This window comes from Nothobranchius furzeri, chromosome 10 (assembly GCF_043380555.1).
Source record: "Nothobranchius furzeri strain GRZ-AD chromosome 10, NfurGRZ-RIMD1, whole genome shotgun sequence".
Classification (NCBI taxonomy): domain Eukaryota; kingdom Metazoa; phylum Chordata; class Actinopteri; order Cyprinodontiformes; family Nothobranchiidae; genus Nothobranchius; species Nothobranchius furzeri.
This window is the reverse complement of record NC_091750.1, coordinates 58,564,429-58,584,805: the sequence shown is the minus strand read 5'-3', so window position 1 is coordinate 58,584,805 and position 20,377 is coordinate 58,564,429. Positions and strand designations below refer to the sequence as shown.

Genomic DNA, 20,377 nt, shown 5'->3' with positions numbered 1-20,377 from the left:
AATAAAACATTTTATTGTAGAACATTTTTGGCGTTGTCGGCAGGATCAGTCAAGCTATTCCAGCAACAATGAAGTGTTTTTGGAGAAGCAAAAAGGAGCCGAGTGCTTCTGGGGAGGGAACGCCGATTCCCGTGCCGATTCCCGGCTGGGAAACGGAGGAGTTCCGAACCATTGGTGATATGTTAAGGCAGCGCGGTGGACGCCCTGGGCCGTGGGGAGAGTTAAATGGAGTGGTCAGCCCCGCCGTGGTGCTGGACCGTTTGACGCGGATAGAAGTTAAAGAAAAAGCGCCGCTGGCAGGAGTGAGAGATATGATGTGGCTTTTTGCAGAAGCATGGAAAAAACAGGAGTTAGAATTGAGCAGTTGTGGAGAGCGAGCGGCGCAGGAGAAAATCCATGCTGAAGAAGTTGAAAAATCATGCTCAGAGTTTGAGCAGAGAGTGTGTGTGATGGGGAAAGAGCTAAAGCATGCTCAGAATGTTTTGGATAAAACGCTGACTTTTGTGTCTCGAGCGCAAAGGAAGGAAAAGAAGCGACCTCGTAGAACAGGTCCTGCTCAGATCCGGGCGTTTGTAAAGAATGTTGGTGAAGATTGGGACCCGGAGAAATGGAACGGGGACCTTTGGGGGGATGATGAGGAGGATGAGTGGGCGATTAAACCTGACCCACCACCTCAGCCCTTGTATCCATCATTACAGGGGATAAAGATGTCAGAACAAAGACCTATTACTAGACGTCGGCGAGAACAGCAAATTATTCCACCAATACTGGTAGATATGGTGGATGATCAGGGACTGCCGGAACTCGATGAGGCGGGTAATATAAGAAGGATGTTACAACAGCAGCCACAACCCGCCCCTAGGCTGCTAACAACGCTAGAGGATTATTCACAAGATGAGTTAAATCACATGAATGGGAAGCTGAAACAGCGCCCAGGCGAACCAACTGACTCCTGGCTTAATCGCCTTATGGAGGATGGCGCGTGTGATATAGCCATAGATGCCGGTGATGCCATGAGATTTTCAGGATTAAGTACTGATGCACAGAAAAATGCTGAATACCGGGCTACAGTCCGGGCATTGCCAGCTGATGAAGATTTCAATGTGGGGGATGCATATGCTCTGGCATGTCATGTAATCTATCCTACCACGGCGGACTGGTCTGAGATTAAAGGGCAATGGCAGACAGTGAGAGATGCCATTCAGCGGCTCACCAGACTCACTATTAGAGAGCAAGTGGCTCGAAACGGGGGAGCTGGAGTGGTGGACGGTAACATCTCTAAGGCAACTAGAGATCACCTCATCAGACATGCCCCACCACATTATAAACCCATGGTGACCAGCTTGTTGTTTGGCGCGGCAGACCAGACTTTTGCCGCAATAAAAGATCGTCTTGGCGAACTCACCACGCTGGGTGATTGGTCTGAGACGAGGAGAGAGGGAGCTAGAACTGAAAATAAACCCAGGATTGATCCACGTTCAAGGGGTCGTAAAGGGGGGGCAATGGGCCCCTCTAGAACAGATCTGTGGAGGGCACTGCGACAAGCGGGAGTGCCGTTTGAGGAGATTGATGGATTGCCCACTAATGCATTGATGGAGAAATGCAGACAAATGGGACTGAAGGTCCATTGTCAGTTCAGACATTGTCCTGAAAAGGACGACAGGATGTCTGTGTCAGAATTGGCTGGAATGTTGCAGAATGTGATCAGGGAGGTGGCGTCGAAGCCTGCTGAACCTTCCGCCCCTCCCAAGGAATCTTCAGAGGAGGAGAGTTCAGATGAGTGTTATCAGGTGGCGGCAGTGAAGCGTAGAAAGGAAAAACAGCACCGAAGGGAACATGATGATGAATAGGATGAAGGTCAAGCTCGGGTTGTTGCCAGTGCCTCAGGATGGTCAATAAATGATATCAGACCACATGTGGAATTACAGATTTATTGGAAAAAATCAGTACAGACAGTAATGGCATTGGTTGACACTGGGGCGGAGGCTTCGGTAATTCATGGCAATCCTGATAAAATAAAGGGAAACATTGTACCTTTGACTGGACTTGGGGGGCAGATGTTAGTAGGAAAGGGAATAACTTTGCCCTTAAAAATAGGAAATCAACCTATTAGGAATTACAGTGTAGTAGTGGCTCCTGCAAAGGAATGGATTATTGGAATGGATATATTGGCCGGAATGACTCTTCATCTGAAACATGGTCGATTTTGTTTTGGTATAAACAGAATCCACACCATTTTGGTAGGCAAGGTCAAAATGACACCTTTTCCCATTCCTGAAGCAACACAGGTGGTATCACAAAAACAATACCGGTTGCCTGGGGGTCAGAAAGAAATTACGGACACTATTAAAGAATATCTGGAGGCAGGAGTTTTGAAAACATGCACCACACGGTGGAATAATCCCTTATGGCCAGTGAAGAAATCAGATGGTTCATGGAGAATGACTGTGGATTATAGAGCGCTGAATAAACATACTCCTCCTTTAACGTCTGCGGTTCCGGATGTTATCACGATTGTGGAAAGGGTGCAGCATCACTCTGGTACATGGTATGCGGTGATAGATTTGGCCAATGCTTTCTTTACCATACCTATCCCTGAGGACAAGATGGAACAGTTTGCCTTTACATGGGAAGGAAGACAGTACACCTTCACCAGATTACCACAAGGGTATTTGCATTCACCCACAATCTGTCATAGGATAGTGGCTGAAAATCTGTCGACTTTAAAGATCCCATCAGGCATATTGCTATCACACTACATTGATGACATCATGATTCAGGGAAACACTAAAGAAGAGGTTGAGCAATTGCTCCCACTTCTGATAACACATATGAAGAATCAGGGATGGGAGATAAATCCAGCGAAAGTGCAGGGATCTGCACAGTCAGTGAAGTTCTTGGGAATTATCTGGAATAGAGGGGAAAGAGAAATAACAACTAAAGCTAAAGAGATAATAGCACGGTTCCCAATACCACAGAATAAGACAGATGCTCAGCGGTATATTGGGTTGTTTGGGTTCTGGAGACACCACATACCTCATTTAGGACAGATCTTGCAGCCTCTGTACAGATGCACTCGGAAGAAGGAGCAGTTTGAATGGGGGCCTGATCAACAACAGTCATTTGAACTAGCTAAAGAGGCCATCCAACAAGCTGTTTCTTTGGGGAAGATGTTGTCAGGACCAGTGGAGTTACAGGTTTCTGCAGTAAATGATTATGCTAACTGGAGTTTGTGGCAAAAACAAGATAGGTGCAGAAAACCTTTGGGTTTTTGGTCTAGGAAATTGCCTGATGCAGGACAGAGATATACTCCATTTGAAAAACAGTTGTTGGCATGTTATTGGGCTTTGTTGGAAACAGAAGCCCAAACTGTGGGGCATGAAGTAATGATGAGAACACATATACCCATTCTAACTTGGGTCATGAGCAATCCTACAACTCACCGCATAGGGGTAGCTCAAGAGGCTAGCATCATAAAATGGAAGTGGTATGTTTCTGAGAGAATGAAACCAGGAGAAAAAGGAGTATCAACGCTCCACGAGCAAGTGGCAGACGTTCCAGAAATGGATGAAGTGCCTTTTGAGGTAAAACCAATCCAGGATTCTCCTGTGAAACTGGGGGTAAGATGGAGCGAACTCACCCCAGAGCAGCAGGAGCGAGCCTGGTTCACTGATGGTTCCTGTCAATATGTGGCAGGAACCAGGAAATGGAAGGCTGGGGCATTTAACCCTGGTACACAACAAGTTATGGAACTCACAGGGACAGGAAAGAGTAGTCAATGGGCGGAGTTGAAAGCAGTACACATGGTAATAATGGCGGCTGGGGTGCAGGGAGTAAGTATTTATACTGACTCCTGGTCAGTAGCCCAAGGAATGTTAACTTGGATGCCAACTTGGCATGCTACACAATGGAAGATACATTCAAAAGAGGTTTGGGGAGCTGACCTATGGAAGGACATTTGGGAGAAATGCCAAAATATTCCTGTGTCAGTATTACATGTGGATGCTCATACTAATAACAATGATCCTGAATCCCTGCATAATCAGACTGTAGATAAGATAGTGAAAATTCAGGCTGTAAGACAATCAAGTCCTGGATTAGCCAAATGGGCTCACGTTACTGCTGGACATTGGGGTGTGCAGGGAACATTGAAATGGGCGAGGGACAGAGGAATAGATCTCATCATTGATGATATTAAAACTGCCATAGAAGATTGTGAACCTTGTCAACATCAGAAAAAGAGAATCCCTCGACATATACAGGGACAGATACATCGAGGTAAACAAGCGGGACAGTGTTGGCAGATTGATTTCATTGGACCATTGCCAAAAAGTAAAAACTGTAAGTATGCATGCACAGCCGTGGATACGGTGTCAGGGGTACTGGTGGTGCATCCGTGTCATAACGCCAATCAGGAGGCTACATTGAAAAGTCTGTCATTAATAGAGACCTATTATGGACTACCTTTGCAGGTTCAGACTGATAATGGTACCCATTTCACTGGAAATAAGATCAAAGAATGGGCAGAGAACAACGCGGTAGAATGGATCTATCATGTAGCATATCACCCGAAAGCTAGTGGACTCATTGAGAGAATGAATGGGTTACTGAAAGAGAAACTAAGGAAACTATCGGTTACTAATTCTTTGGACAAATGGAGAGAAAATCTGACTAGGGCAGTACATCAGTTAAATAACAGACCCGTGGGGGATGGAGTTACTCCACTGATGCTAATGGTTGCCAGGGCAGGAAGGGAAACAACTTCTACTGACCCTCCTATACGAATGTGGAAACTAACCTCTGAGGCAGAACTCCCTGTTAGAGCAACTGCGGGCTCTGTGGGATTAGATCTTAAAATCTTGGAAAGCATCACTTTAGTAACCAATAAAGTGACAGTGGTAAAAACAGGATTGGGAATTCAATGTCCACCAGGAACTTATGCTCATGTGTGTCCAAGAAGTGGTTTAGCTTTGAGGGGTCTAACCATTTTAGCTGGGGTAATAGACTCAGACTATCAAGGGGAAATAGGTGTGGTGTGTCAGCATACAGGTCAAGAACCGTTGGTACTGGAAAAAGGAGACAAGATAGCTCAGTTAGTAATCAAACGGTGTGTAATGTCCAAAGTTGAAGAGATTACTAAACCTACCATTATCACTCAGAGGGGTGAAACTGGGTTTGGATTATCAGACTTTACTGCGGGGGCAAAAGTGTGGGTGGAGCAGCTCAATGGTCCTCCCAGAGCTGGAGAGATTATTGCACAGGGAAAAGATGCTGTGGTAAGTGTATTGTTCCCCGGAGAGGAAAAATGGATTACTATTCCGATAAACAAATGTTACAGGAGAGAAAATTAATGCTTGTCATTCTATAAGCAACGCTTTGTATGTATCCCATAGGCGGATGTCTGAGTGACGGTGGTTGACTGGGTCCCCTTCCCCTACAAAAGGATTGAACCCTTGTCGAGGCGATGGATGGGCGCCGCGGACCTGGTGGTGTCGGATGTTTGGTCATCGTCCTCCATGTCCTCGCTGTCATCGCACTGAGGGCACATTTCTGTTGGGGGCTCACGGAAGGACAAGTGTTGGAAGAAGGGGTCATGGGCCATCTGAAATTGGTTAACAGTATGTCCAACCGCACTCAAGGCACATTCACATGCAGAGCAAATGACGCTTGCTACTTGGGAAACTTAACATCTACCGGTAAGATGTACCGGTGCAGAGGATGTCTTAAATTCCGAGGAAGGGTGATCAGCCCGGGGGTGTTGGTTCAAGGATCAACAGTAACCTTTAATTCTGCAGCGCGCATCTGTGCATACCATCAGGGGAATGGTACTTGCATACAAAATGGCACAAATTGGAGTATGAAGGTTGATCACGATTTCTGGATCAGGAATGGAACTGTAATTACAGGAGGACACGCCTATTTGTACATATTCTGGGTGCTGCCCGACACAGCTAGAGCTACGCAGACAGCTGTAGCTCCCCTGGTTCACACTTGTCAACAAATGGGACAAATAAGGGTAGCCGAATATGTGCGATGGACTGTGAAATTCCCTCCTATTCCGCCTTGCAACAGGAGGAGGCGAGCATGGTATGACACCGTGCTAGGAGGAACTGGAACTTTGTATGGTCTGGCTAACACAGCAGACAATGAGGTAACACGAACTATGCTGTCCAACACTGGAGAATACACCGCACAAGCTGTCACCAAGACTGCAAGATGGATGCCTTCGACTGTATCTAGTCAGTTAGAAGGAAGTGATGTGTGGAAAAGTGTATTTAAATGGAATCTAAAGCTTTGGAATGAAACTTATGATGCATTGCATAATTTGTCACACATAGGTAATTGGACAGTCTGTTCCTTGCAGACTATTCATGCTGAGACACAAAGAAATAGGTTTCAAATACAGGTAATGAGTAATAACTATCATGCATGGCGAACATAATGGAACATCAGTAGTTCATTATGGCTACAGCCACATGCAGAAATGACGATTTGTAATAAATCTATGTGTACTGGATACTGGGATCAGTATAATATGACATCAGTAATGACTGTGTGTAGATATCAGATACTGCCGGTGATAATCACTAAAGGGTTTTGGTATCTCCATGTTAGTGGAGAGTGGTGGGATGTTAAAACAAATCGAACATATGAAGTAAAACACTGTGATGAGACTGATAAGGGTTTAGCCTGCCCATTGGTAAAAGGACATAGCAATCCATGTTTCACTGATTCAAGGGTCGTACTCTGTGATTGGACGGTCACACCCCCAGAGGAACAGTTTTGGCAGGTGGGTCCTAACACCTTATGCGTGGCTACAATGACCAATTCCCCACAGGTACCTTCAGTTCCCTTTTCAGGTTGTCTCAAGGGTATACATATGTGGGAATGGAATAACGTGACCTATTGGTTGAGTAATTACACTGTATCTAGTCGGCTGACTAAGATACAATGGGAGGTTTTACACTCCCCTTGGACACTCTCACTGGAACGATTCAAATGCGCATTGGATGGTTCCACTGAAGTGGCAAAATTGATTGACTCCCATAGGTCCAACCTTTCCAGGCTCATGGTGTCTACTCTTGTGGCACAAGGGGAAATAAAACATGTTGCTACATTGATTGAACAGGCTTCCGCTCATTATTGGTGGGATATATTTACAGGCATGTCGAGTACCGCTAATAAAGTGCTAATTCCACCTATGATTGCAGCATTAATTATAATCAGCATTCTAACATTGTGTAATCTTATTATTTGTTGGTATGTTATTCGATTAAGAAGAGAAATAAATTGGGTAATAATGCAAAGACTACGATGAAAATTAAAGTGGAACTACAAGGTATGTTATAAATGACGTTGGTTTTGATGGGGAAATGGTGATGGATCCATGATGTTACATAAATTAGATGAAAAGTTCAAGAGTGGAATGTAATAAAAATGAACTTGTCATCTGTTGTATAATTGCTTTATATAAGTTATTGATCACTACTGTTTGTCAATCACACCTATCATGAGGATGTAATCAAGGGTAATCATGGTAGAGCCGAACATAATGTGATCATGAGGATGTAATCAAGGGTAATCATGGTGGAGGTGTGCAGCTTTGCACGCACATCAGTGGATGTATAAGGAGCAGAGCAGAGCTCAGGTTGTTAGAGCTGCTTGAAGGATTCTACCTGACGAGGTTCATGGATTACATGTGTTCAGTTCTTCACCTATCATGGATTACGTTTTCTAACTGGGGTGTTCAGCTCTCCACCCATAAGCAACGGTAAGAGAAATGTTTTGTTCATGATTGATAACTTGTATAAATGCCGGTTGAATAAAGCCTTGTTCATCTGATATTCAAGTTGTGTTTCATTGTTTCTGGCGTCGACTTGACAACGATCCTGATTAAATAAATATAAAGTCTAAAAAGAGACTTTGAGTCTTTTAAGGTAATTAAAATAAAATAAAACATTTTATTGTAGAACAACGTTTTTGCTAAGCAAATATCTAGAGCTTGTAGAAAAATATATTAGTCTTATTGGTAAAGCAATGCAAGCTACTGTAGTACTTCTCAATAAGATTTAGTTAAGACACGTCCCAGAAGAGCATATCATCTGTACATCAAATGTCATGTAAACTATTTGATTGTTTACTTCCCGGAATCATTGTGTTTCCACACAACTACTGAGTCAGAAACAACTCAGAGGCACTGCTGGGATTTGAACCCAGGATCTCCTGTTTACGAGACAGGCGCTTTGGCCACTAAGCTACAGCGCCTGTTTTCAAAGACATATGGGACTGCATTAGGCGTTTCTTATGCGAAAATCTTGATATTTGAGAAAGAGTGATTAATCTTGATATTCTAGCTATAGAAAATAATGTAGTACTTCTCGATCAATTTTTGTCATTACATGTAGCAGACATGTCATTTACCTGTGCTTTATTTAGCACTGTCGAAATATGACTGTCTAGGCACCGAGCTTATTCTGCTTTCCTCTAGCTATCTGTTATATTGTAATAAACACAAAGGCACTGCTGGGATTTGAACCCAGGATCTCCTGTTTACTAGACAGGCACTTTGACCAACTAAGCCACAGCGCCTGATGTAACAGACGAAAAGAACTGGATAAACGTTTTTGCTAAGCAAATATCTAGAGCTTGTAGAAAATTATATTAGTCTTATTGGTAAAGCAATGCAAGCCACTGTAGTACATCTCAATAAGATTTAGTTAAGACATGTCCCAGAAGAGCATATCATCTGTACATCAAATGTCATGTAAACTACTTGATTGTTTACTTCCCAGAATCATTGTGTTTCCACACAACTACTGAGTCAGAAACAACTCAGGGGCACTGCTGGGATTTGAACCCAGGATCTCCTGTTTACAAGACAGGCGGTTTGGCCACTAAGCTACAGCGCCTGTTTTGTAAGACATATGGGACTGCATTAGGCGTTTCTTATGCGAAAATCTTGATAGTTGAGAAAGAGTAATTAATCTTGATATTCTAGCTATAGAAAATAATGTAGTACTTCTCAATCAATTTTTGTCATTACATGTAGCAGACATGTCATTTACCTGTGCTTTATTTAGCACTGTCGAAATATGACTGTCTAGGCACCGAGCTTATTCTGCTTTCCTCTAGCTATCTGTTATATTGTAATAAACACAAAGGCACTGCTGGGATTTGAACCCAGGATCTCCTGTTTACTAGACAGGCACTTTGACCAACTAAGCCACAGCGCCTGCTGTAAATGAAGAAAAGAACTGGATAAACGTTTTTGCTAAGCAAATATCTAGAGCTTGTAGAAAATTATATTAGTCTTATTGGTAAAGCAATGCAGGCTACTGTAGTACTTCTCAATAAGATTTAGTTAAGACAGGTCCCAGAAGAGCATATCATCTTTACATCAACTGTCATGTAAACTATTTGATTGTTTACTTCCCGGAATCATTGTGTTTCCAAACAACTATTGCATCAAACACAACTCAGAGACACTGCTGGGATTTTAACCCAGGATCTCCTGTTTATTAGACAGGCACTTTGACCAACTAAGCCACAGCGCCTGATGTAAGTGAAGAAAAGAACTGGATAAACGTTTTTGCTAAGCAAATATCTAGAGCTTGTAGAAAAATATATTAGTCTTATTGGTAAAGCAATGCAAGCTACTGTAGTACTTCTCAATAAGATTTAGTTAAGACATGTCCCAGAAGAGCATATCATCTGTACATCAAATGTCATGTAAACTATTTGATGGTTTACTTCCCGGAATCATTGTGTTTCCACACAACTACTGAGTCAGAAACAACTCAGAGGCACTGCTGGGATTCGAACCCAGGATCTCCTGTTTACGAGACAGGCGCTTTGGCCACTAAGCTACAGCGCCTGTATTGAAAGACATACAGGACTGCATTAGGCATTTCTTATGTGAAAATCTTGATATTTGAGAAAGAGTAATTAATCTTGATATTCTAGCTATAGAAAATAATGTAGTACTTCTCAATCAATTTTTGTCATTACATGTAGCAGACATGTCATTTACCTGTGCTTTATTTAGCACCGTCGAAATATGCCTGTCTAGGCACCGAGCTTATTCTGCTTTCCTCTAGCTATCTGTTATATTGTAATAAACACAAAGGAACTGCTGGGATTTGAACCCAGGATCTCCTGTTTACTAGACAGGCACTTTGACCAACTAAGCCACAGCGCCTGATGTAAGTGTCGAAAAGAACTGGATAAACGTTTTTGCTAAGCAAATATCTAGAGCTTGTAGAAAAATATATTAGTCTTATTGGTAAAGCAATGCAAGCTACTGTAGTACTTCTCAATAAGATTTAGTTAAGACATGTCCCAGAAGAGCATATTAACTGTCCATCAACTGTCATGTAAACTATTTGATTGTTTACTTCCCGGAATCATTGTGTTTCCACACAACTACTGAGTCAGAAACAACTCAGAGGCACTGTTGGGATTTGAACCCAGGATCTCCTGTTAACAAGACAGGCGCTTTGGCCACTAAGCTACAGCGCCTGTTTTGAAAGACATATGGGACTGCATTAGGCTTTTCTTATGCGAACATCTTGATATTTGAGAAAGAGTAATTAATCTTGATATTCTAGCTATAGAAAATAATGTAGTACTTCTCGATCAATTTTTGTCATTACATGTAGCAGACATGTCATTTACCTGTGCTTTATTTAGCACCGTCGAAATATGCCTGTCTAGGCACCGAGCTTATTCTGCTTTCCTCTAGCTATCTGTTATATTGTAATAAACACAAAGGCACTGCTGGGATTTGAACCCAGGATCTCCTGTTAACTAGACAGGCACTTTGACCAACTAAGCCACAGCGCCTGATGTAACAGATGAAAAGAACTGGATAAACGTTTTTGCTAAGCAAATATCTAGAGCTTGTAGAAAAATATATTAGTCTTATTGGTAAAGCAATGCAAGCCACTGTAGTACATCTCAATAAGATTTAGTTAAGACATGTCCCAGAAGAGCATATCATCTGTACATCAAATGTCATGTAAACTACTTGATTGTTTACTTCCCAGAATCATTGTGTTTCCACACAACTACTGAGTCAGAAACAACTCAGGGGCACTGCTGGGATTTGAACCCAGGATCTCCTGTTTACAAGACAGGCGGTTTGGCCACTAAGCTACAGCGCCTGTTTTGTAAGACATATGGGACTGCATTAGGCGTTTCTTATGCGAACATCTTGATATTTGAGAAAGAGTAATTAATCTTGATATTCTAGCTATAGAAAATAATGTAGTACTTCTCGATCAATTTTTGTCATTACATGTAGCAGACATGTCATTTACCTGTGCTTTATTTAGCACCGTCGAAATATGCCTGTCTAGGCACCGAGCTTATTCTGCTTTCCTCTAGCTATCTGTTATATTGTAATAAACACAAAGGCACTGCTGGGATTTGAACCCAGGATCTCCTGTTTACTAGACAGGCACTTTGACCAACTAAGCCACAGCGCCTGATGTAACAGACGAAAAGAACTGGATAAACGTTTTTGCTAAGCAAATATCTAGAGCTTGTAGAAAAATATATTAGTCTTATTGGTAAAGCAATGCAAGCCACTGTAGTACATCTCAATAAGATTTAGTTAAGACATGTCCCAGAAGAGCATATCATCTGTACATCAAATGTCATGTAAACTACTTGATTGTTTACTTCCCAGAATCATTGTGTTTCCACACAACTACTGAGTGAGAAACAACTCAGGGGCACTGCTGGGATTTGAACCCAGGATCTCCTGTTTACAAGACAGGCGGTTTGGCCACTAAGCTACAGCGCCTGTTTTGTAAGACATATGGGACTGCATTAGGCGTTTCTTATGCGAAAATCTTGATAGTTGAGAAAGAGTAATTAATCTTGATATTCTAGCTATAGAAAATAATGTAGTACTTCTCAATCAATTTTTGTCATTACATGTAGCAGACATGTCATTTACCTGTGCTTTATTTAGCACCGTTGACATATGCCTGTCTAGGCACCGAGCTTATTCTGCTTTCCTCTAGCTATCTGTTATATTGTAATAAACACAAAGGCACTGCTGGGATTTGAACCCAGGATCTCCTGTTTACTAGACAGGCACTTTGACCAACTAAGCCACAGCGCCTGCTGTAAATGAAGAAAAGAACTGGATAAACGTTTTTGCTAAGCAAATATCTAGAGCTTGTAGAAAATTATATTAGTCTTATTTGTAAAGCAATGCAGGCTACTGTAGTACTTCTCAATAAGATTTAGTTAAGACAGGTCCCAGAAGAGCATATCATCTTTACATCAACTGTCATGTAAACTATTTGATTGTTTACTTCCCGGAATCATTGTGTTTCCAAACAACTATTGCATCAAACACAACTCAGAGGCACTGCTGGGATTTGAACCCAGGATCTCCTGTTTATTAGACAGGCACTTTGACCAACTAAGCTACAGCGCCTGTTTTGAAAGACATATGGGACTGCATTAGGCTTTTCTTATGCGAAAATCTTGATATTTGAGAAAGAGTAATTAATCTTGATATTCTAGCTATAGAAAATAATGTAGTACTTCTCGATCAATTTTTGTCATTACATGTAGCAGACATGTCATTTACCTGTGCTTTATTTAGCACCGTCGAAATATGCCTGTCTAGGCACCGAGCTTATTCTGCTTTCCTCTAGCTATCTGTTATATTGTAATAAACACAAAGGCACTGCTGGGATTTGAACCCAGGATCTCCTGTTTACTAGACAGGCACTTTGACCAACTAAGCCACAGCGCCTGATGCAAGTGTCGAAAAGAACTGGATAAACGTTTTTGCTAAGCAAATATCTAGAGCTTGTAGAAAAATATATTAGTCTTATTGGTAAAGCAATGCAAGCTACTGTAGTACTTCTCAATAAGATTTAGTTAAGACATGTCCCAGAAGAGCATATCATCTGTACATCAAATGTCATGTAAACTATTTGATTGTTTGCTTACCGGAATCATTGTGTTTCCACACAACTACTGAGTCAGAAACAACTCAGAGGCACTGCTGGGATTTGAACCCAGGATCTCCTGTTAACAAGACAGGCGCTTTGGCCACTAAGCTACAGCGCCTGTTTTGAAAGACATATGGGACTGCATTAGGCTTTTCTTATGCGAAAATCTTGATATTTGAGAAAGAGTAATTAATCTTGATATTCTAGCTATAGAAAATAATGTAGTACTTCTCGATCAATTTTTGTCATTACATGTAGCAGACATGTCATTTACCTGTGCTTTATTTAGCACCGTCGAAATATGCCTGTCTAGGCACCGAGCTTATTCTGCTTTCCTCTAGCTATCTGTTATATTGTAATAATCACAAAGGCACTGCTGGGATTTGAACCCAGGATCTCCTGTTTACTAGACAGGCACTTTGACCAACTAAGCCACAGCGCCTGATGTAAGTGACGAAAAGAACTGGATAAACGTTTTTGCTAAGCAAATATCTAGAGCTTGTAGAAAAATATATTAGTCTTATTGGTAAAGCAATGCAAGCCACTGTAGTACATCTCAATAAGATTTAGTTAAGACATGTCCCAGAAGAGCATGTCATCTGTACATCAAATGTCATGTAAACTACTTGATTGTTTACTTCCCAGAATCATTGTGTTTCCACACAACTACTGAGTCAGAAACAACTCAGGGGCACTGCTGGGATTTGAACCCAGGATCTCCTGTTTACAAGACAGGCGGTTTGGCCACTAAGCTACAGCGCCTGTTTTGTAAGACATATGGGACTGCATTAGGCGTTTCTTATGCGAAAATCTTGATAGTTGAGAAAGAGTAATTAATCTTGATATTCTAGCTATAGATAATAATGTAGTACTTCTCAATCAATTTTTGTCATTACATGTAGCAGACATGTCATTTACCTGTGCTTTATTTAGCACTGTCGAAATATGACTGTCTAGGCACCGAGCTTATTCTGCTTTCCTCTAGCTATCTGTTATATTGTAATAAACACAAAGGCACTGCTGGGATTTGAACCCAGGATCTCCTGTTTACTAGACAGGCACTTTGACCAACTAAGCCACAGCGCCTGCTGTAAATGAAGAAAAGAACTGGATAAACGTTTTTGCTAAGCAAATATCTAGAGCTTGTAGAAAATTATATTAGTCTTATTGGTAAAGCAATGCAGGCTACTGTAGTACTTCTCAATAAGATTTAGTTAAGACAGGTCCCAGAAGAGCATATCATCTTTACATCAACTGTCATGTAAACTATTTGATTGTTTACTTCCCGGAATCATTGTGTTTCCAAACAACTATTGCATCAAACACAACTCAGAGGCACTGCTGGGATTTGAACCCAGGATCTCCTGTTTATTAGACAGGCACTTTGACCAACTAAGCCACAGCGCCTGATGTAAGAGTCGAAAAGAACTGGATAAACGTTTTTGCTAAGCAAATATCTAGAGCTTGTAGAAAAATATATTAGTCTTATTCGTAAAGCAATGCAAGCTACTGTAGTACTTCTCAATAAGATTTTGTTAAGACATGTCCCAGAAGAGCATATCATCTGTACATCAAATGTCATGTAAACTATTTGATTGTTTGCTTACCGGAATCATTGTGTTTCCACACAACTACTGAGTCAGAAACAACTCAGAGGCACTGCTGGGATTTGAACCCAGGATCTCCTGTTAACAAGACAGGCGCTTTGGCCACTAAGCTACAGCGCCTGTTTTGAAAGACATATGGGACTGCATTAGGCTTTTCTTATGCGAAAATCTTGATATTTGAGAAAGAGTAATTAATCTTGATATTCTAGCTATAGAAAATAATGTAGTACTTCTCGATCAATTTTTGTCATTACATGTAGCAGACATGTCATTTACCTGTGCTTTATTTAGCACCGTCGAAATATGCCTGTCTAGGCACCGAGCTTATTCTGCTTTCCTCTAGCTATCTGTTATATTGTAATAATCACAAAGGCACTGCTGGGATTTGAACCCAGGATCTCCTGTTTACTAGACAGGCACTTTGACCAACTAAGCCACAGCGCCTGATGTAAGTGACGAAAAGAACTGGATAAACGTTTTTGCTAAGCAAATATCTAGAGCTTGTAGAAAAATATATTAGTCTTATTGGTAAAGCAATGCAAGCCACTGTAGTACATCTCAATAAGATTTAGTTAAGACATGTCCCAGAAGAGCATATCATCTGTACATCAAATGTCATGTAAACTATTTGATTGTTTACTTCCCGGAATCATTGTGTTTCCACACAACTACTGAGTCAAAAACAACTCAGAGGCACTGTTGCGATTTGAACCCAGGATCTCCTGTTAACAAGACAGGCGCTTTGGCCACTAAGCTACAGCGCCTGTTTTGAAAAACATATGGGACTGCATTAGGGGTTTCTTATGCGAAAATCTTGATATTTGAGAAAGAGTAATTAATCTTGATATTCTAGCTATAGAAAATAATGTAGTACATCTCAATCAATTTTTGTCATTACATGTAGCAGACATGTCATTTACCTGTGCTTTATTTAGCACCGTCGACATATGCCTGTCTAGGCACCGAGCTTATTCTGCTTTCCTCTAGCTATCTGTTAAATTGTAATAAACACAAAGGCACTGCTGGGATTTGAACCCAGGATCTCCTGTTTACTAGACGGGCACTTTGACAAACTAAGCCACAGCGCCTTATCTAAATGAAGAAAAGAACTGGATAAACGTTTTTGCTAAGCAAATATCCAGAGCTTGTAGAAAATTATATTAGTCTTATTGCTAAAGCAATTCAAGCTATTGTAGTACTTCTCAATAAGATTTAGTTAAGACATGTCCCAGAAGAGCATATCATCTGTACATCAACTGTCATGTAAGCTATTTGATTGTTTACTTCCTGGAATCATTATGTTTCCACACAACTACTGAGTCAGAAAAGACTCAGAGGCACTGCTGGGATTTGAACACAGGATCTCCTGTTTACAAGATAGGTGCTTTGGCCACTGAGCTACAGCGCCTGTTTTGAGAGACCAATGACACTGCATTAGGCTTTTCTTATGCGATAATCTTGATATTAGAGAAAGAGTAATTTATCTTGATAATCTAGCTATAGGAAATTAATGTAGTACTTCTCAATGAATTTTTGTCATTTTATGTAGCAGACTTATCGTTTACCTGTGCTTTATTTAGCACCGTCGAAATATGACTGTCAAGGAACCGAGCTTATTCTGCTTTCCCTTAGCTATCTGTTGTATTTTAATAAACACAGAGACTCTGCTGGGATTTGAACCCAGGATCTCCTGTTAACTAGACAGGCACTTTGACAAACTAAGCCACAGCGCCTGATGTAAGTGAAGAAAAGAACTGGATAAACGTTTTTGCTAAGCAAATATCTAGAGCTTGTAGAAAAATATATTAGTCTTATTGGTAAAGCAATGCAAGCTACTGTAGTACTTCTCAATAAGATTTAGTTAAGACATGTCCCAGAAGAGCATATCAACTGTCCATCAACTGTCATGTAAACTATTTGATTATTTACTTCCCGGAATCATTGTGTTTAAAAACAACTATTGCATCAAACACAACTCAGAGGCACTGCTGGGATTTGAACCCAGGATCTCCTGTTTACTAGACAGGCACTTTGACCAACTAAGCCACAGCGCCTGAGGTAAATGAAGAAAAGAACTGGATAAACGTTTTTGCTAAGCAAATATCTAGAGCTTGTAGAAAATTATATTAGTCTTATTGGTAAAGCAATGCAAGCTACTGTAGTACTTCTCAATAAGATTTAGTTAAGACATGTCCCAGAAGACCATATCTTCTGTACATCAAATGTCATGTAAACTTTTTGATTGTTTACTTCCCGTAATCATTGTGTTTCCACACAGCTACTGAGTCATAAACAACTCAGAGGCACTGCTGGGATTTGAATCCAGGATCTCCTGTTTACAAGAAAGGCGCTTTGGCCACTAAGCTACAGTGCCTGCTTTGAAAGACATATGGGACTGCATTAGGCTTTTCTTATGCGAAAATCTTGATATTTGAGAAGGAGTAATTTATCTTGATATTCTAGCTATAGAAATTAATGTAGTACTTCTCAATGAATTTTTGTCATTACATGTAGCAGACTTGTCGTTTACCTGTGCTTTATTTAGCACCATCAAAATATAACTGTCTAGGCACCGAGCTTATTCTGCTTACCCTTAGCTATCTGTTGAATTTTAATAAACACAAAGGCACTGCTGGGATTTGAACCCATGATCTCCTGCTTACTAGACAGAAACTTTGACCAACTAAGCCACAGCGCCTGCTTTAAATGAAGAAAAGAACTGGATAAACGTTTTTGCTAAGCAATTATCTAGAGCTTGTAGAAAATTAGATTAGTCTTATTGGAAAAGCAATGCAGGCTACTGTAGTACTTCTCAATAAGATTTAATTAAGACATGTCCCATAAGAGCATATCATCTGTACATCAACTGTCATGTTAACAATTTGATTGTTTACATCCCGGAATCATTGTGTTTCCACACAACTGTTGCTTCAAACACAACTCAGAGGCACTGCTGGGATTTGAACCCAGGATCTCCTGTTTACAAGACAGGCGCTTTGGCCACTAAGCTACAGTGCCTGTATTGAAAGACATACAGGACTGCATTAGGCGTTTCTTATGCGAAAATCTTGATATTTGAGAAAGAGTAATTAATCTTGATATTCTAGCTATAGAAAATAATGTAGTACTTCTCAATCAATTTTTGTCATTACATGTAGCAGACATGTCATTTACCTGTGCTTTATTTAGCACTGTCGAAATATGCCTGTCTAGGCACCGAGCTTATTCTGCTTTCCTCTAGCTATCTGTTATATTGTAATAAACACAAAGGCACTGCTGGGATTTGAACCCAGGATCTCCTGTTTACTAGACAGGCACTTTGACCAACTAAGCCTTAGCGCCTGATGTAAGTGACGAAAAGAACTGGATAAACGTTTTTGCTAAGCAAATATCTAGAGCTTGTAGAAAAATATATTAGTCTTATTGGTAAAGCAATGCAAGCTACTGTAGTACTTCTCAATAAGATTTAGTTATGTCCCAGAAGAGCATATCATCTGTACATCAAATGTCATGTAAACTATTTGATTGTTTACTTCCCGGAATCATTGTGTTTCCACACAACTACTGAGTCAGAAACAACTCAGAGGCACTGCTGGGATTTGAACCCAGGATCTCCTGTTTACGAGACAGGCGCTTTGGCCACTAAGCTACAGCGCCTGTTTTGAAAGACATATGGGACAGCATTAGGCGTTTCTTATGCGAAAATCTTGATATTTGAGAAAGAGTGATTAATCTTGATATTCTAGCTATAGAAAATAATGTAGTACTTCTCGATCAATTTTTGTCATTACATGCAGCAGACATGTCATTTACCTGTGCTTTATTTAGCACCGTCGAAATACGCCTGTCTAGGCACCGAGCTTATTCTGCTTTCCTCTAGCTATCTGTTATATTGTAATAAACACAAAGGCACTGCTGGGATTTGAACCCAGGATCTCCTGTTTACTAGACAGGCACTTTGACCAACTAAGCCACAGCGCCTGCTGTAAATGAAGAAAATAACTGGATAAACGTTTTTGCTAAGCAAATATCTAGAGCTTGTAGAAAATTATATTAGTCTTATTGGTAAAGCGATGCAGGCTACTGTAGTACTTCTCAATAAGATTGAATTAGGACATGTTCCACAAGAGCATATCATCTGTACATCAACTGTCATGTAAACTATTTGATTGTTTACTTCCCGGAATCATTGTGTTGCTAAACAACTATTGCGTCAAACACAACTCAGAGGTACTGCTGGGATTTGAACCCAGGATCTCCTGGTTACTAGACGGGCACTTTGACCAACTAAGCCACAGCGCCTTATGTAAATGAAGAAAAGAACTGGATAAACGTTTTTGCTAAGCAAATATCTAGAGCTTGTAGAAAATTTCATTAGTCTTATTGCTAAAGCAATTCAAGCTATTGTAGTACTTCTCAATAAGATTTAGTTAAGACATGTCCCAGAAGAGCATATCATCTGTACATCAACTGTCATGTAAACTATTTGATTGTTTACTTCCTGGAATCATTGTGTTTCCACACAACTACTGAGTCAGAAAAGACTCAGAGGCACTGCTGGGATTTGAACACAGGATCTCCTGTTTACAAGACAGGTGCTTTGGCCACTAAGCTACAGCGCCTGTTTTGAGAGACCAATGACACTGCATTAGGCTTTTCTTATGCGAAAATCTTGATATTTGAGAAAGAGTAATTAATCTTGATATTCTAGCTATAGAAAATAATGTAGTACTTCTCAATCAATTTTTGTCATTACATGTAGCAGACATGTCATTTACCTGTGCTTTATTTAGCACTGTCGAAATATGCCTGTCTAGGCACCGAGCTTATTCTGCTTTCTTCTAGCTATCTGTTATATTGTAATAAACACAAAGGCACTGCTGGGATTTGAACCCAGGATCTCCTGTTTACTAGACAGGCACTTTGACCAACTAAGCCACAGCGCCTGATGTAAATGAAGAAAAGAACTGGATAAACGTTTTTGCTAAGCAAATATCTAGAGCTTGTAGAAAAATGTATTAGTCTTATTGGTAAAGCAATGCAAGCTACTGTAGTACTTCTCAATAAGATTTAGTTAAGACATGTCCCAGAAGAGCATATCATCTGTACATCAAATGTCATGTAAACTATTTGATTGTTAACTTCCCGGAATCATTGTGTTTCCACACAACTACTGAGTCAGAAACAACTCAGAGGCACTGCTGGGATTTGAACCCAGGATCTCCTGTTTACGAGACAGGCGCTTTGGCCACTAAGCTACAGCGCCTGTTTTTAAAGACATATGGGACTGCATTAGGCGTTTCTTATGCGAAAATCTTGATATTTGAGAAAGAGTAATTAATCTTGATATTCTAGCTATAGAAAATAATGTAGTACTTCTCGATCAATTTTTGTCATTACATGCAGCAGACATGTCATTTACCTGTGCTTTATTTAGCACCGTCAAAATATGCCTGTCTAGGCACCGAGCTTATTCTGCTTTCCTCTAGCTATCTGTTATATTGTAATAAACACAAAGGCACTGCTGGGATTTGAACCCAGGATCTCCTGTTTACTAGACAGGCACTTTGACCAACTAAGCCACAGCGCCTGCTGTAAATGAAGAAAATAACTGGATAAACGTTTTTGCTAAGCAAATATCTAGAGCTTGTAGAAAATTAGATTAGTCTTATTGGTAAAGCGATGCAGGCTACTGTAGTACTTCTCAATAAGATTGAATTAGGACATGTTCCACAAGAGCATATCATCTGTACATCAACTGTCATGTAAACTATTTGATTGTTTACTTCCCGG

At 40.6% G+C, this 20,377-nt stretch overlaps 30 non-coding genes across 30 annotated transcripts; all 30 read right to left on the bottom strand.

Annotated features, from left to right (window-relative positions):
- Positions 1-8,192: 8,192 nt before the first annotated feature.
- On the bottom strand, positions 8,193-8,265 carry trnat-cgu (transfer RNA threonine (anticodon CGU)). The gene has a single exon. It is a non-coding gene; the product is annotated as a tRNA-Thr (tRNA).
- Positions 8,266-8,515: 250 nt separating this feature from the next.
- Positions 8,516-8,589, bottom strand: trnat-agu (transfer RNA threonine (anticodon AGU)). Its single transcript has one exon. It is a non-coding gene; the product is annotated as a tRNA-Thr (tRNA).
- A 247-nt stretch (positions 8,590-8,836) lies between these two features.
- Positions 8,837-8,909, bottom strand: trnat-ugu (transfer RNA threonine (anticodon UGU)). Its single transcript has one exon. It is a non-coding gene; the product is annotated as a tRNA-Thr (tRNA).
- Positions 8,910-9,159: 250 nt separating this feature from the next.
- On the bottom strand, positions 9,160-9,233 carry trnat-agu (transfer RNA threonine (anticodon AGU)). Its single transcript has one exon. It is a non-coding gene; the product is annotated as a tRNA-Thr (tRNA).
- A 568-nt stretch (positions 9,234-9,801) lies between these two features.
- trnat-cgu (transfer RNA threonine (anticodon CGU)) lies at positions 9,802-9,874 on the bottom strand. Its single transcript has one exon. It is a non-coding gene; the product is annotated as a tRNA-Thr (tRNA).
- A 571-nt stretch (positions 9,875-10,445) lies between these two features.
- trnat-ugu (transfer RNA threonine (anticodon UGU)) lies at positions 10,446-10,518 on the bottom strand. Its single transcript has one exon. It is a non-coding gene; the product is annotated as a tRNA-Thr (tRNA).
- A 250-nt stretch (positions 10,519-10,768) lies between these two features.
- trnat-agu (transfer RNA threonine (anticodon AGU)) lies at positions 10,769-10,842 on the bottom strand. Its single transcript has one exon. It is a non-coding gene; the product is annotated as a tRNA-Thr (tRNA).
- A 247-nt stretch (positions 10,843-11,089) lies between these two features.
- On the bottom strand, positions 11,090-11,162 carry trnat-ugu (transfer RNA threonine (anticodon UGU)). Its single transcript has one exon. It is a non-coding gene; the product is annotated as a tRNA-Thr (tRNA).
- Positions 11,163-11,412: 250 nt separating this feature from the next.
- Positions 11,413-11,486, bottom strand: trnat-agu (transfer RNA threonine (anticodon AGU)). Its single transcript has one exon. It is a non-coding gene; the product is annotated as a tRNA-Thr (tRNA).
- Positions 11,487-11,733: 247 nt separating this feature from the next.
- On the bottom strand, positions 11,734-11,806 carry trnat-ugu (transfer RNA threonine (anticodon UGU)). The gene has a single exon. It is a non-coding gene; the product is annotated as a tRNA-Thr (tRNA).
- Positions 11,807-12,056: 250 nt separating this feature from the next.
- On the bottom strand, positions 12,057-12,130 carry trnat-agu (transfer RNA threonine (anticodon AGU)). Its single transcript has one exon. It is a non-coding gene; the product is annotated as a tRNA-Thr (tRNA).
- Positions 12,131-12,377: 247 nt separating this feature from the next.
- Positions 12,378-12,451, bottom strand: trnai-aau (transfer RNA isoleucine (anticodon AAU)). Its single transcript has one exon. It is a non-coding gene; the product is annotated as a tRNA-Ile (tRNA).
- A 250-nt stretch (positions 12,452-12,701) lies between these two features.
- trnat-agu (transfer RNA threonine (anticodon AGU)) lies at positions 12,702-12,775 on the bottom strand. The gene has a single exon. It is a non-coding gene; the product is annotated as a tRNA-Thr (tRNA).
- A 247-nt stretch (positions 12,776-13,022) lies between these two features.
- trnat-ugu (transfer RNA threonine (anticodon UGU)) lies at positions 13,023-13,095 on the bottom strand. Its single transcript has one exon. It is a non-coding gene; the product is annotated as a tRNA-Thr (tRNA).
- Positions 13,096-13,345: 250 nt separating this feature from the next.
- Positions 13,346-13,419, bottom strand: trnat-agu (transfer RNA threonine (anticodon AGU)). The gene has a single exon. It is a non-coding gene; the product is annotated as a tRNA-Thr (tRNA).
- Positions 13,420-13,666: 247 nt separating this feature from the next.
- Positions 13,667-13,739, bottom strand: trnat-ugu (transfer RNA threonine (anticodon UGU)). The gene has a single exon. It is a non-coding gene; the product is annotated as a tRNA-Thr (tRNA).
- A 250-nt stretch (positions 13,740-13,989) lies between these two features.
- On the bottom strand, positions 13,990-14,063 carry trnat-agu (transfer RNA threonine (anticodon AGU)). Its single transcript has one exon. It is a non-coding gene; the product is annotated as a tRNA-Thr (tRNA).
- Positions 14,064-14,310: 247 nt separating this feature from the next.
- Positions 14,311-14,384, bottom strand: trnai-aau (transfer RNA isoleucine (anticodon AAU)). The gene has a single exon. It is a non-coding gene; the product is annotated as a tRNA-Ile (tRNA).
- Positions 14,385-14,631: 247 nt separating this feature from the next.
- Positions 14,632-14,704, bottom strand: trnat-ugu (transfer RNA threonine (anticodon UGU)). The gene has a single exon. It is a non-coding gene; the product is annotated as a tRNA-Thr (tRNA).
- A 250-nt stretch (positions 14,705-14,954) lies between these two features.
- trnat-agu (transfer RNA threonine (anticodon AGU)) lies at positions 14,955-15,028 on the bottom strand. The gene has a single exon. It is a non-coding gene; the product is annotated as a tRNA-Thr (tRNA).
- An 891-nt stretch (positions 15,029-15,919) lies between these two features.
- trnat-ugu (transfer RNA threonine (anticodon UGU)) lies at positions 15,920-15,992 on the bottom strand. The gene has a single exon. It is a non-coding gene; the product is annotated as a tRNA-Thr (tRNA).
- A 572-nt stretch (positions 15,993-16,564) lies between these two features.
- Positions 16,565-16,638, bottom strand: trnat-agu (transfer RNA threonine (anticodon AGU)). Its single transcript has one exon. It is a non-coding gene; the product is annotated as a tRNA-Thr (tRNA).
- Positions 16,639-16,885: 247 nt separating this feature from the next.
- Positions 16,886-16,958, bottom strand: trnat-ugu (transfer RNA threonine (anticodon UGU)). Its single transcript has one exon. It is a non-coding gene; the product is annotated as a tRNA-Thr (tRNA).
- A 571-nt stretch (positions 16,959-17,529) lies between these two features.
- Positions 17,530-17,602, bottom strand: trnat-ugu (transfer RNA threonine (anticodon UGU)). The gene has a single exon. It is a non-coding gene; the product is annotated as a tRNA-Thr (tRNA).
- A 566-nt stretch (positions 17,603-18,168) lies between these two features.
- On the bottom strand, positions 18,169-18,241 carry trnat-cgu (transfer RNA threonine (anticodon CGU)). The gene has a single exon. It is a non-coding gene; the product is annotated as a tRNA-Thr (tRNA).
- A 250-nt stretch (positions 18,242-18,491) lies between these two features.
- Positions 18,492-18,565, bottom strand: trnat-agu (transfer RNA threonine (anticodon AGU)). The gene has a single exon. It is a non-coding gene; the product is annotated as a tRNA-Thr (tRNA).
- A 568-nt stretch (positions 18,566-19,133) lies between these two features.
- On the bottom strand, positions 19,134-19,206 carry trnat-ugu (transfer RNA threonine (anticodon UGU)). The gene has a single exon. It is a non-coding gene; the product is annotated as a tRNA-Thr (tRNA).
- A 250-nt stretch (positions 19,207-19,456) lies between these two features.
- trnat-agu (transfer RNA threonine (anticodon AGU)) lies at positions 19,457-19,530 on the bottom strand. The gene has a single exon. It is a non-coding gene; the product is annotated as a tRNA-Thr (tRNA).
- A 247-nt stretch (positions 19,531-19,777) lies between these two features.
- On the bottom strand, positions 19,778-19,850 carry trnat-cgu (transfer RNA threonine (anticodon CGU)). Its single transcript has one exon. It is a non-coding gene; the product is annotated as a tRNA-Thr (tRNA).
- Positions 19,851-20,100: 250 nt separating this feature from the next.
- Positions 20,101-20,174, bottom strand: trnat-agu (transfer RNA threonine (anticodon AGU)). The gene has a single exon. It is a non-coding gene; the product is annotated as a tRNA-Thr (tRNA).
- Positions 20,175-20,377: the final 203 nt, after the last annotated feature.